Here is an 11988-nt window from a genome sequence, read left to right on the forward strand (position 1 = left end):
TACATTTATATAAATTATACTTACATTTACATACATACTTAGATTTACATAATACATTTATACTTAATTATACAAAATTAAAATTACTCCAGTTTGGGGGATAATCCCGATAGGTATACTATTTCTTCAAAAATTGTTCATAATGATAATGGGTAAAGAACAAGCCTTCGTGGTTTTAAAATGTTCTTCAAAGAATATACAATTTTTCTTTTGTTCTCACAAAATTCTCGATTGAAACAACATGTCTTCCTTCTATAATAATGCAGTAACTGGCAATTTGTTGTTTAAAGTAATAATATCCAGATGGATTTTTTTATACTGTCTTCCAGATAGCAATGAATTCAACAACTTCCCAGAAAGATGAAGTTTTTAAAGGACAAGAGATTTAGAAACACCATATTTGTTTAAGGTTAATTTAAACCAGGAAATTCAACGTTCTTGGTCAATTTGACGGACTAGTTATTCAACTGACCTACCGCATGGCTTCACCATATTTTTATAAATCTGTTTCTTTCTTTCTTTATTTATTTTTAAAGCAAAAGACGCTTGTATCACGGAACCCCTGGTTGTATAAACTTGGCACCCATAAAATACATTGTGCCTTTTAATGTTCAGTACGTAAGATGTCGCAGGGGCATAGTTCGACATTCTACAAATAGAAAAACAAATAGATTTCCCACCAAACAAAATTTCAGATGTTTTTCGTGAATGAATATCAACATCGAAGATAGACATTGACGTCAGTTGGTTTTCCACGAACTTAATAAATCCCAGCTGCAAAGACATAAACATAACCTAAAAAATTGAAATATATGTTTAACGAGTGAAGCATTAAGCACAATCTATTATGGGTTAATAAATACCGTTAATTTTTACGAGAATGGGCCAGAATTAATTATAAACATTTTTGTTAAAGGGAGTCCATTTGCATTAATTAGGAATTCAATATACGAAGGGATATATAAGCATTCCTTTCGACTGTAGTGCAAGCAAAATTCTCACGACTGATGTTTAGAGATTATGGCGATATTTTCCTGGAGGCATACCTTCAAATACAATTTTGCCGCACATCAATTTCAGTAAGGTTCTGCTTTGTTTGGGAAAATAGGTGTGACTAGCAAACTTGTGAAGAATTGTTAGCATCTTGAGACGTGTAAATATGGAACTTGAGAATTGCTAGCTCATCTTCTTAAATTTTCAGTTGCTATTTCTTCTTGGGTCGGATCTGGTTGTTGTCCTTGATATATTAATAGTGATAATACTTAATAAAAGTACGTAAATCTTTGTCCCAAATAAATTAAATTCCCATAAAAGCTCGTGAAACAATTAAAGTCATTTGGGAAATAATAAGCCTTAATCCCCACATCATTGGGTAAATTGTTAATGACATTCAAATAAAAAAATATCCAGAACGCAGAAGGTTCATCAGGGAATCCCTTAATGAAAAACTGATTATATAATATGATGAACAGAGAATACATTTTGAAAAGAGAGGCAACAATAATGTATAACTCAATAAAGTGACAGTTCAAAAACCCACACCAGAATCATAGACACTTTGAAACTTTCATTTGAAAATCTTTCAACCTTTTTTAAATAAATAAATACATGATTAGTAAAATGAATGTGTAGAAAAACAGCTAAAATTTGCCGTTTCATTCGAACAGAATCGTCTATGATTGCTGTAAGAGCCATTTGAACATTTCTATCATTTCCCGTTGAATAATTGATGGTACATCTGCTTTAAGTTTGCCTGGTCTGCAGAGTTAATTACCCCTTTGTTTGATGGATAGTCTCTTGCTCGTTCTACGTCCCTGTTTCTCTCTTGATGATACTATGAATCAAGTTTTAATGGGAAAACAAAAGGGTTCGAAAATCATTCGATTTGGTATTATGTTATTTAAAAAAAAAACGTGATTATCATTCATTGTTTAAATATTGTAAATCTAGGATTGGGGGACAAACTTCGCAACTGATGAGCTTTCGCCAACTCTTCGGTTCGTTTTCTTTTCAGTAATTATGGGCGAGACTACAGATGTTACAGTTGACAAACAGCTAATTGAGATGGTGGAATTTTACGATGTAGTAAAAGGGAAAACAGTTGAAGAACTTTACTATAATCTCGTTCAGTGTGAAGAGGAAAAAGCTAAATCACTTGTGGAAAATTTGCTTGAATTATTTGAGAGAAAAAATTCCACTGGACAAGCCATATTATTGTTATTGTTCGAGGCAAGTTACTTACCTCGAACGGCGAGATCCTGTGTAATCGTCCTTTCCTTGAACGCGCTCTTGTATGGAAGCTGGTGAAAGGGTGGATGATTTCCCGTATCTATACGGTGTTTCACAATGGCTGACCGTTCCAACTCCGTACTGGATTTTGCGAAGCTTTTTTGATTTCGGCGTAAGAGAGCGATGACTCTGGCCTGTCATATTATAATTATGAAGTACTTAACTAATTAACTATATTCTTTTACTTTTTTAGCTTAGTGGAATTCAGTGGTTATACCTGTAACTCGATGTTTGGAGTCCATGCGTCTGTTGCTGCCTTGCTAAAGAATAAATGCCCTCATCTTCTTGCTGTAAAGTGTTCGTGTCACATGTCACACTTATGTACATCGCATGCGTGCAAGTGTTTGCCACCTATTCTAGATAAAAGTGTGAAATGGATGTAAAACAACCATTCGGTCAAATACTAAAAAATGTATCCATCCCTACAGCTTTACTTTACGGATGTAAACAGTGACTTGAACGAAAGTGATGATGAAAACAACTCCATCGAGATTCTTGGGGTTCTGAACAGTTTCACGACAAAGCCTTACTTTGAATTTTTGTCTCATGCACTGCATTGTGCCAATGAATTTAAATCAGAGAGTATGCTATTCTTTACACCATTCAAAAATATTCTCCCCCAGTTGAAATGGTTTTCAAAACACAGGGTTTTAATAACAGGAAAATTCAATGAACATTGAATTTAAAAATAGATAAAGCTAACTTCTCCTGTTTTGCAAGATTTTTTAAAATGTTTTTATTGAAATAACGTAATTCATGATGTCCGTCAATCTAAATGGTTGTTTTATCACGGCTGTATAATCAATAAATTAGAAGAATAATGTGTTAAACAAATTGATGAAGCTTAATTATTTCTTTTCACAAGATGTTCTGTATTCTATCCAAATTATTCGTTATTTTAATTCGCAATTTGAAACAACCGCCAATAACTGAAATAAACTAGTCGATACTTGTAATTGAATAGCCAATAATTTGGGATAATGACGTCGATATAACAACTATAACTACCGACGACTATGAAACATGGCGTCTATTGTTCAAAAATTATGAAACATAGCGTCTATTCTTGAAAAAATTTACATTACAAAATTTACAACGAATGCACCAGAGAAAGAAAAAATACAAAATAAAGATGAACAGAAAACCTTCAAAAAAAGATTCACTATACCTAAATTGAGATCTTTTGCGAAAGATATACAAACAAATCACTTCAAGCAAACAATAATTTATTTTCTAGGCTACGTTTCTAGAATGGTTTTCCTAGGTTTTTTAGTTGTTAACTTCAATTTACCTTTTTTTAAAGGCCAATCAGATGTCTAGAGATGTTAATGCAGAGTTACCGATATTTACCTATTTACCAAATGAAAGTGTTGCGAGCACTGAATGTCGGAGTTTCGGAAACACAACAAATGGATGAAATTCAGACTTTAAAAAACTTTTTAAACTACTGGGAAAAAATATTTTTCTTAATGGAAGGTAAGACGGGATACATTTCATTTAACTTTCAACCGTTTATATTATATTCAACTTCAGGAAAGCGTAAATTAAATGAACCTGCGGAAGTAGAGCAGTGTCATAGAACTGAGACTAAGTTTTCTACTGTTCATGATGATGCTGAATCTGAAAGTTCTGACAATTCTGAAAATAACAGTGCTGATAGTTCTGAAGATGAATATGATGCTGTATCTGAAGATGAAAATGCTGATGAAAATGCTGTAGTTTCACATAGTCTACCCACAGGGAGTGGTGATACTACCGACGATGCTGAAGCAGATGTTCGTGACCACAACATGACTATAGATTTTTCTTTGAGTGTTGGTGCAGATGGTGAACTCTTTCTAAAGAAGCTCAAGGTATTAATATTTTTGGGTAATGTTGAAAATATTGTTTATATTACCAAAATTGTTTTATTGTAGCTATACTAACACAGTTGCAGGATCAATCAGGATTTTTATTACTAGACGACGAGCTAAACCCTCAGTATTTGTTGGGTAATTGAAATTTAGATAGACAAACCAAGAAATTTTTGTTACATGCTAGACAACATATTGTTCTTGATAATTTGCAGCAAAACGACAAAGGTAAAGATAACGATGCTATCACAGTTACTGTATCAGGCAACGACTTGCGTTAAGTTGTTATAGAAATTCTACATATTGTAATGTTTTAATAATTCAGATGTGGCAGTTGTAGACCCCATTGCCAGCCGTTCTGCTACGCTGGAAAAGAGAACTGGAAAAATAACGAACTTTCTGTCATCTGTTGAACAAACTGTAGGACGCTCCATTCAAAATTCCGTCTGTGTTGCTCACGCTCCGAAAACTTATACGCCTCTAGAATGCCCCACCAACATTCCTATAGATGTTGCCGAATCTTCGGCAAGTGTTTCCCCAAAAAACGTCAAATGCTGATGTTCATACAAGTATTGCTCACGTTACGTTGTTTGTGGATTCGGTTCCAAAAACTACTGACCAGCATCCTCCAGGAAGCCTCACCCTAATTCCTAAAAGTGTTGCCAAGACCCCACCAAATGTTTACCAGGAGCTTCCTTTTATCAGATATCATGTGGTCCTGGTCCAACGCTTAAGACATTTTTTTGTCCAAAAATGTGGTTGTGTTTTAAAGGGGCACTGCTTCAAACCAACAATTCGTAATTTTTTATAATACGATCACTTTTCTGCTAAAGGTAATTCTGACGCATATAAAAACAATATGATATTCTGCATTTCAGTGACAACCCAAACTCCAAAAAAATTTTAAAAAAAACTTGATTTACAACGAAAAACGAAACACTTCACTATCTTCAATTTAACAGATTAATATACAGTACCTACCTACGAAATTGGTGCAGTGTATCAATATCGGCAGCGTTTAACACGGCGTCTTATGGCGCTACGTGTCTTTAGTTTTTATTTTAAAATTAGCATCCTAGTTGCTGTAATCTTAAGATTTTTGGAGGGGGGTTCAAAACAAAACTGGGAACATGAAAAAAAATATGTCCACTCTTTATGTACATTTCCCTACCCCCTGGAACTGGCATCATGTGTACTATATTCCCCGAGCGAAAGTTGGGGCAGTTGCCGTGCTTTTCTATGGCGCTACCAAAAAAAGGCCCTGTTTTTTAAAAAATAATATAAAATAGCCGCAAGACTTACGCCCTTCTAGTTTTTAGCAAAAGATGAACAATAAGCCAATCTTCATTTTTAGTAATTCAATTAATTTTTTTGTTCAAGTTTAGGGGTGTAAAAAAGAGAAAAAGAAAAAAAACAGCAAAATTTCCCCCGAGTGATGAGTCTCTCTAGTGGTAGGTATAGCAACTTCTTGTTCAGAGACGAGACATTTTGCCGTTTTTTTCTGTGTATATAAGAGTGTATATAAGATCTTTTTTAGTTATTTTTAATAAAAATTTACTTGTTCGGCTAAGATAGAAAAGCAAGCTTGTCATCTCGCCGAGTGGATAGTCGTAAGTCAGTTGAAAACTTTCTTAAATGACAAATTCAGGGCCTATTGTTAAGTTGGACTTTTTGCTAAATGCTTCTTGAGCAATCAGTCTTGAACATGAAAAACAACTTTTACTTAAGTGCAGTACTAACGTAATTTTTCAATGTCAATTCTAAAAAAATTGCACTCTTGTCAATTACCTACCTTGATCAAACAGTGGGTGAAGTTGCCTCCTTGTTATTCACTTCCTTGAGCTAACAGTGTTCGGGGTAAAAAAAATACAATCTAGCTTGGAAACTTTATCTATGCAGCGTGGGCTGCGCTCTCAAATTTTCTTTTTGAGTTAACAGCGATAAATTTTTTGTTGTTGCCCGTTGACACCCTGTCGGTCATTCTCATCCTACCGGTTACTTAATGGCTGTCGGTTTCATTTTATCGTTTAATCCCCTGTTATTTTTTCTCGAGTAATTTGGACTATACCAACAGTCTCATTGTTTATGCAAACTTTGCAAAAGAACAATTGCCTACGGGGGTTTGCAACGTGAGGTTTTAACGCATTGCCCCTGGCGGTAAATTTGCAGTATAGAAGATATTCACACATTGCCACCGGCGGAAAATTTGCATTATAGAGGATATTCACGCATTGCCTCCGGTAGTAAATTTGTAGTGTAGAAATGTTCACGCATGGCCACCTGAGGTTTTTTTCTGTAAATTCGCTGATTTTTCTTTGAAATTTTGTGAAAAAAAAATTTCTTGCGAATTTTCGCGCTTTCTGAGTCATGGTTAACAAGTGGGAATCAGTCAATCAGTCCAGAACCAAGAACCTCTTCATCATGATGCTAGCGCTAAAACCAAAAGTAAATCATTAATAAGACTTGATCCATGAACCTCTTCAATATCATGCCAGCGCTAAAACCAATAACCAATTTTTCGTCTTTTAAACCGATCCATTTTCAAATGAAATTGATTGTTGAGCGTCAGTGTCGTGTTTTTTTATTGAAAAATTTTCATCACGATATTTCGTCAGTAACGGACCTAGACTACACATACTCTAACCCATTCTCCCCGATGTTCACGATAACGATGTTGGTGGGAGGTGGTCTTGAACCACCCATCTTTGCCACACTAATCTAAAGCAATAGCCACTACATCGACTACTAATTTAGATAATTAACCTTTTTGCACGAGTGCAATGGTCTCCGGCGATATTTTTGCAGGATAGAGGATTTTCACGCTAAGCCTCCGGTGGTAAATTTGCACGGCAGAGGTTTTCACGCATAGCCATTGCAGGACTCTGCAAAAAACCCAAACCGAGGGAAGCTATAGTGGAAAGTGGAAGTTAGACCTAAGTGAAAATGTTGTAGTCGCAACCGCCAGATGTCACTAGTCGTTAAGCAATTATTTTAACAGTTTTTCATTAATTACAAAAGAACTAATTAAGTAAATAAAAAAATTTTTGTTCTGGTCACACCGCAAATTTTTTTTATAATTTTTAAAAAAAGTCCGAAATCTGTCGTAAAACGCCCGAGCTATGGAGCATACAAAGTGACAAGGTTTTTATTTTTCGGTGTATGCGATTATTAGCTTCGCCCTTCGGGCTCGCAATCTAAGACCTGGCTAATATTCTTTTTACTTGTCAATAATCTCCATACTGGTGTACGTACGTGTACAATTTGTTAAACTCCTAGAACAAAAATTAATTATAATTTTCAACATTTTGGAATTGTCAAAAGGGCTTCTTTAGAAATCTGGTCGTATTCGGAACGAATTACAATTCAATATGACAATGAACATCATCATCCTAAGTTTCCTTTAAAAATTTACCGTTTATTTAGTCGTATTCTGTTTGGATTCTGTTGGATGGTCCCAACAGCCCGTGTGTCCGTAAATGATTCCTGCCCCAATTACTAATCATCAAAAAAACTATCTTGCATGTACTTTTGAAAAAAAGGTAATCCTCTAAGGATCTGGAGGTTGAGAGCAAGCTAGAAGAGAATAGGATAGGGAATAATTCATCGTTTTTTAGGATGAGAACCTCTGCAAGACCCTCTTCTTCAAGAGAATCTTCTTCAGTGAAAAATTTCTACAAATTATATTCCTCTTTTGATCCAAAAGATTCCTGGCCGTAGTCACATTCTGCATTGCTATCCTCAGCGTTCTTCGAATTCTTTTCCTCTTCTCTGTAAAAAACCAATTCTTAGAAAAGTTATTCTAAAGAAAGGTGAATTATTATAATGTTTGATACTAATAATTTGTTTATTCATAAATAAATTTATTTATTAGCAAATTTATTGCATTATAAATAAAAGCAAAAGCAAAAATATTCTTTCCTAAATACAGAAAATTACGAGAGACAAATAAACATTAGGGGGGGGGGAATCCAGGAATTTTCAAACGTTCAACAGTTCAACTTTTTTACTTTGTTGATGGAGATTACTTATACATTTGACCATAATCTGCCCGAAATATATAACGAACTCATGTAAAAATAATACATAACTGAAAAGATTTCCTTTGGAAAACAATTCAACAACTGCAGCGAACTAAAAATTAATGTAAGTCAAATCCATTAGGAATATTATGAAGGGAGCTATACTAGAAGTAGCAAGCTCAAGCACATTTTTTAAATTTTATTATTTGGAAGTCCATTGAATATTGATAGTAGGGCAAAATGTTTCCCTTATTTGTAAAATTTCAATCCTAAATTTGAAAAAAAACTGTGATTTTGAGAAATTTCCAGTCGAAGTAAAAATGAATAATCATGGCGTTTTTTGTTTGAAAAACATGAGCTGCCTGTGCTGTACTCCTTGTCAAATATTTATCCATCTTGCTGTTAATATTGCTATATCACTATATCCTTCATAGCACGCGATTCTTTTCGTTTACGAGACCATCTAATTCAGGAGAAAGATCGTACTTTTCTAAAAATTATCTTTATCAATTATCTTTAAACCTTTTTTCACACGTTTGCTTGGTTTTAACCTGATGGTTTTAATTTAATTTTCTTGCTTTCATGATCCCTTTTTATTATTGGCTACATCATTGCAATAAAAAACCAACCCATAAGTAATTCAATCATCTTAAATTAGGCAGTTGCTATACAAATCTGCTCGGCGAAAAGTCTCATTAAGTTGGAAAAGAGACAAGGGGACAAGGCAACAGCGAAGATGTGTTTATCAAAGATCAAGCTATCCAATTCCGGTCACTACTTCAGCCCAGGCACCTTCAGCTCCATCCCAGGCTGTGCCATCCAAACCATCAGCCCCGGTAAAAGCTAAGACCTCGGCATCAATCAAATTAATCAATCCTAGTGAGAACATCGACTCGGCATCTAGCAACTTGGAGCCTGAACACTAGAACTCAAAACTAAACTGTTTGGCCCTGCAAGTCATAAGAATATTGCAATAAATATGTGGAAATTTCACTTACCTTATCTTTTAGGACCCCTAATAATTTTAATGTAAAGTTCAATGCCCTGACAAAGGAAAAAATGTTCTGGAATAGAATGTAACAGAAAGAAACATATTTACAGAAATATTATAATAATAAACTATTTTCTTAGATTATGACGCTCTTAAAAAAATTAGATATTATAGGGCTCAGAAGGTTATGAGGAAACAGACTCAGAGGAAGCAATGAACTCTTATGATGACCTGGGAGACTGTGATTGCGCTGAGCAAAGTTCTAACTCCAAAGAGAAATCGGGCAATGAGAATTTTAGTGAAGCAGAAATTGAAGCAGGAGATGACGAAGGTGATGAAGAAGATAATCGTTTGTAATGTGATGATACACAATAGTAAAAGAAGAGAGACTTGTGACTACGTTTATTATTACCTGGGGTTTACAGCTGCCGGTAACGACTCTGCCGGGAACAGGCAGAGGTCGGGCTTATATATTGGGGGAAACAATCAAAAAGAGAAAGCACAGGAAGGAAGGTGTCTCGGTCTAGTAGTACTAGACAATTACAGGATATCCGGGATGTAGTACAGGTTGTGTCTTAGACCATAACATCCGGTAAAGGAGGATAAAGAGTGGGAGAGGTAAATCGTCACACTCCTCCCCTTCTCGGTGTAGATTTTGATTCGGGAAATACAACAGGTATCAGAAGGTGTTCACACATAGTCGGTACAAGTCGTTTTTATTCTTGCTACTCTAAGTTATTTAAAGTAAAAATAGACCATCATCCATTGTAAAGTGATTTGTTACTTGGTGCGGTCAAAACGTTGGATTACATGTGCATAATTCTTTGATTATTACGGACAATAAATGTGATTTTGTTTAAAAATATTACTTTCTTTCCTTGTTGTCGTCAAACGAACGTTAGTCGCCACCTAATGGATTGAAAAAGAAAAATGATATATTTATTTGAAAGGCGCGGGAAAGACAAATGATTTGAAAATTAAATGATCCCGTGCGTCGGAAGATTCGGCTACTTTGAGCGTTAGTCTATGTGTATTCCACCTTGAATATATCCCATGTAACGGACATCATCGACCAAACAAAGTTGAGTTAAAAAAAAAAAAATCTGTTTTCTTCTTTTTCCCTTTTTCTTCTCTATACGATGTGTCGAATGTGGTCGTAACTCGACGGAAGTTCATGACTCTGTCAAGTTCCCTGCTGGTCAAAAAGAAGAAAAGGTGAAACGACCCGAGAGCATGGCACCACAGCTGACTTTTTTAAAGACGCGCTTGGCAAAGAGTTTGTCACATGTTGTTTACTCGGTTGAAAACTACCGCCGTGATGATGACCATCAATGGGCATACCAACGTCTATAAAACTTCTGTTCATCTTTCTCCCCCCCCCCCTTTTTTTCCCGCGTGAGAGTCGGCAAGGTATATATGCGAGTTTACGATTATTTGCCCGCGAAATCATATCAAACATCAGCGGAGGACCTTGCCGGTTGCCATTTTACTTGAATGAGTTGAATCGGTTAAAATGTATAAGAAATCTATGCGCGTTTCTTCTCTGGACAGAAGCAGATAACATTCCGTTCCACCTCGCAGCGTTTGACGTGCGATCAAAATTTCTTCATCTTTTCGTGCGCTGTGTGTTTCTTTTTCGTTTTGCTTTGACATGTGTAAGCCGATGGGATCAGCCCATCTGGTGTTTCTATCCTGCGTTTATATATATTAGTATATATATATACCCTTCATCAGTACGTTAATGGAAATAAAATACGCTGTCTGATATGACAGACCTGCCTTATCATTTCAGCATCATGAGTCCAGGACTGCGTTGACATATTTCCATTAAGAATTCAGTAAACGAGACTGGTGGGAATTAATAAAACGTCGCCGAGATATTTGAAAATTTCAAAGATGCCGACGTGTGACGTAAGCCCCATGGAGAAATTTGCTCACATCTTTCTTCCTCGAGAGAAAGAAAAGAGAAAAAGAAGACAAAGAAATGCCTGCTACTGCTACACCAGGACGGGGTATATAATATTCTAAGTATAATAACGTGACGTCATTCTTGTTCAGGGTTCATCTATTATGTACTATACACAGCTAGAGTTCGGCCCATTTGGCTAGGCCATTCAGTCCAAGACCTTTTTTCTTTTATTTTCTGGGCGGCCTCTTTTTTCTTCTCCTCATTTTCAACCGAACTTTTTTTTTTATATTTTATTATTTCCAAGTCATTTTTTTGCCCCCCTTTTCTCTTTTGTTGTATTCGGTTATGCAACTCTGGCACGCAACCATCTCAAATCTGGCAGAGAAATTACATCACCGGCGCGCTCTATACGACGTCTATAATCTTTTAATTCCGCCCTTTTCCCCTTTCTTTTTTTTTACTACGAAATCTCCAGAGGAGTCAAAGAAAAGTTCAGCTTTCTATAGTGTAGTATATTAACGTCAAAGCGAAGAAAATCCTTCGGCCAGCAGCAAGGTCCCCAGTGGATGGCCAGCAATGAATAATAGAGTTAAAGAGCAAAAGTAAATCCTGATGTCTCGTCCATCAGTCTTGCGCTGGGCTGTTGGCAGTTGTTAGATTTGACAAGAGCGACGAATGACTACGATTGCCTTTAACGGTCGCAAAATAGTGGGCGCTATAAAACCTGTCTTAGGGCTACTACTATAATACGCTATACTCGCTACCACCACACACACAGAGACACATACACAGCTAGAGACTCTCGGCCATTGATTTCCTATATTGTTTTTCTTTCGCCTTTTATATTCCTCACCCCGTTTTTAGCACCAAACGAACAATAGACCTTATACATAGCTCTCTTGATGGCGCTTCTCTAGTGTTTGCTGC

This window comes from Daphnia pulex, chromosome 2, assembly GCF_021134715.1.
Source record: "Daphnia pulex isolate KAP4 chromosome 2, ASM2113471v1".
Lineage (NCBI taxonomy): Eukaryota > Metazoa > Arthropoda > Branchiopoda > Diplostraca > Daphniidae > Daphnia > Daphnia pulex.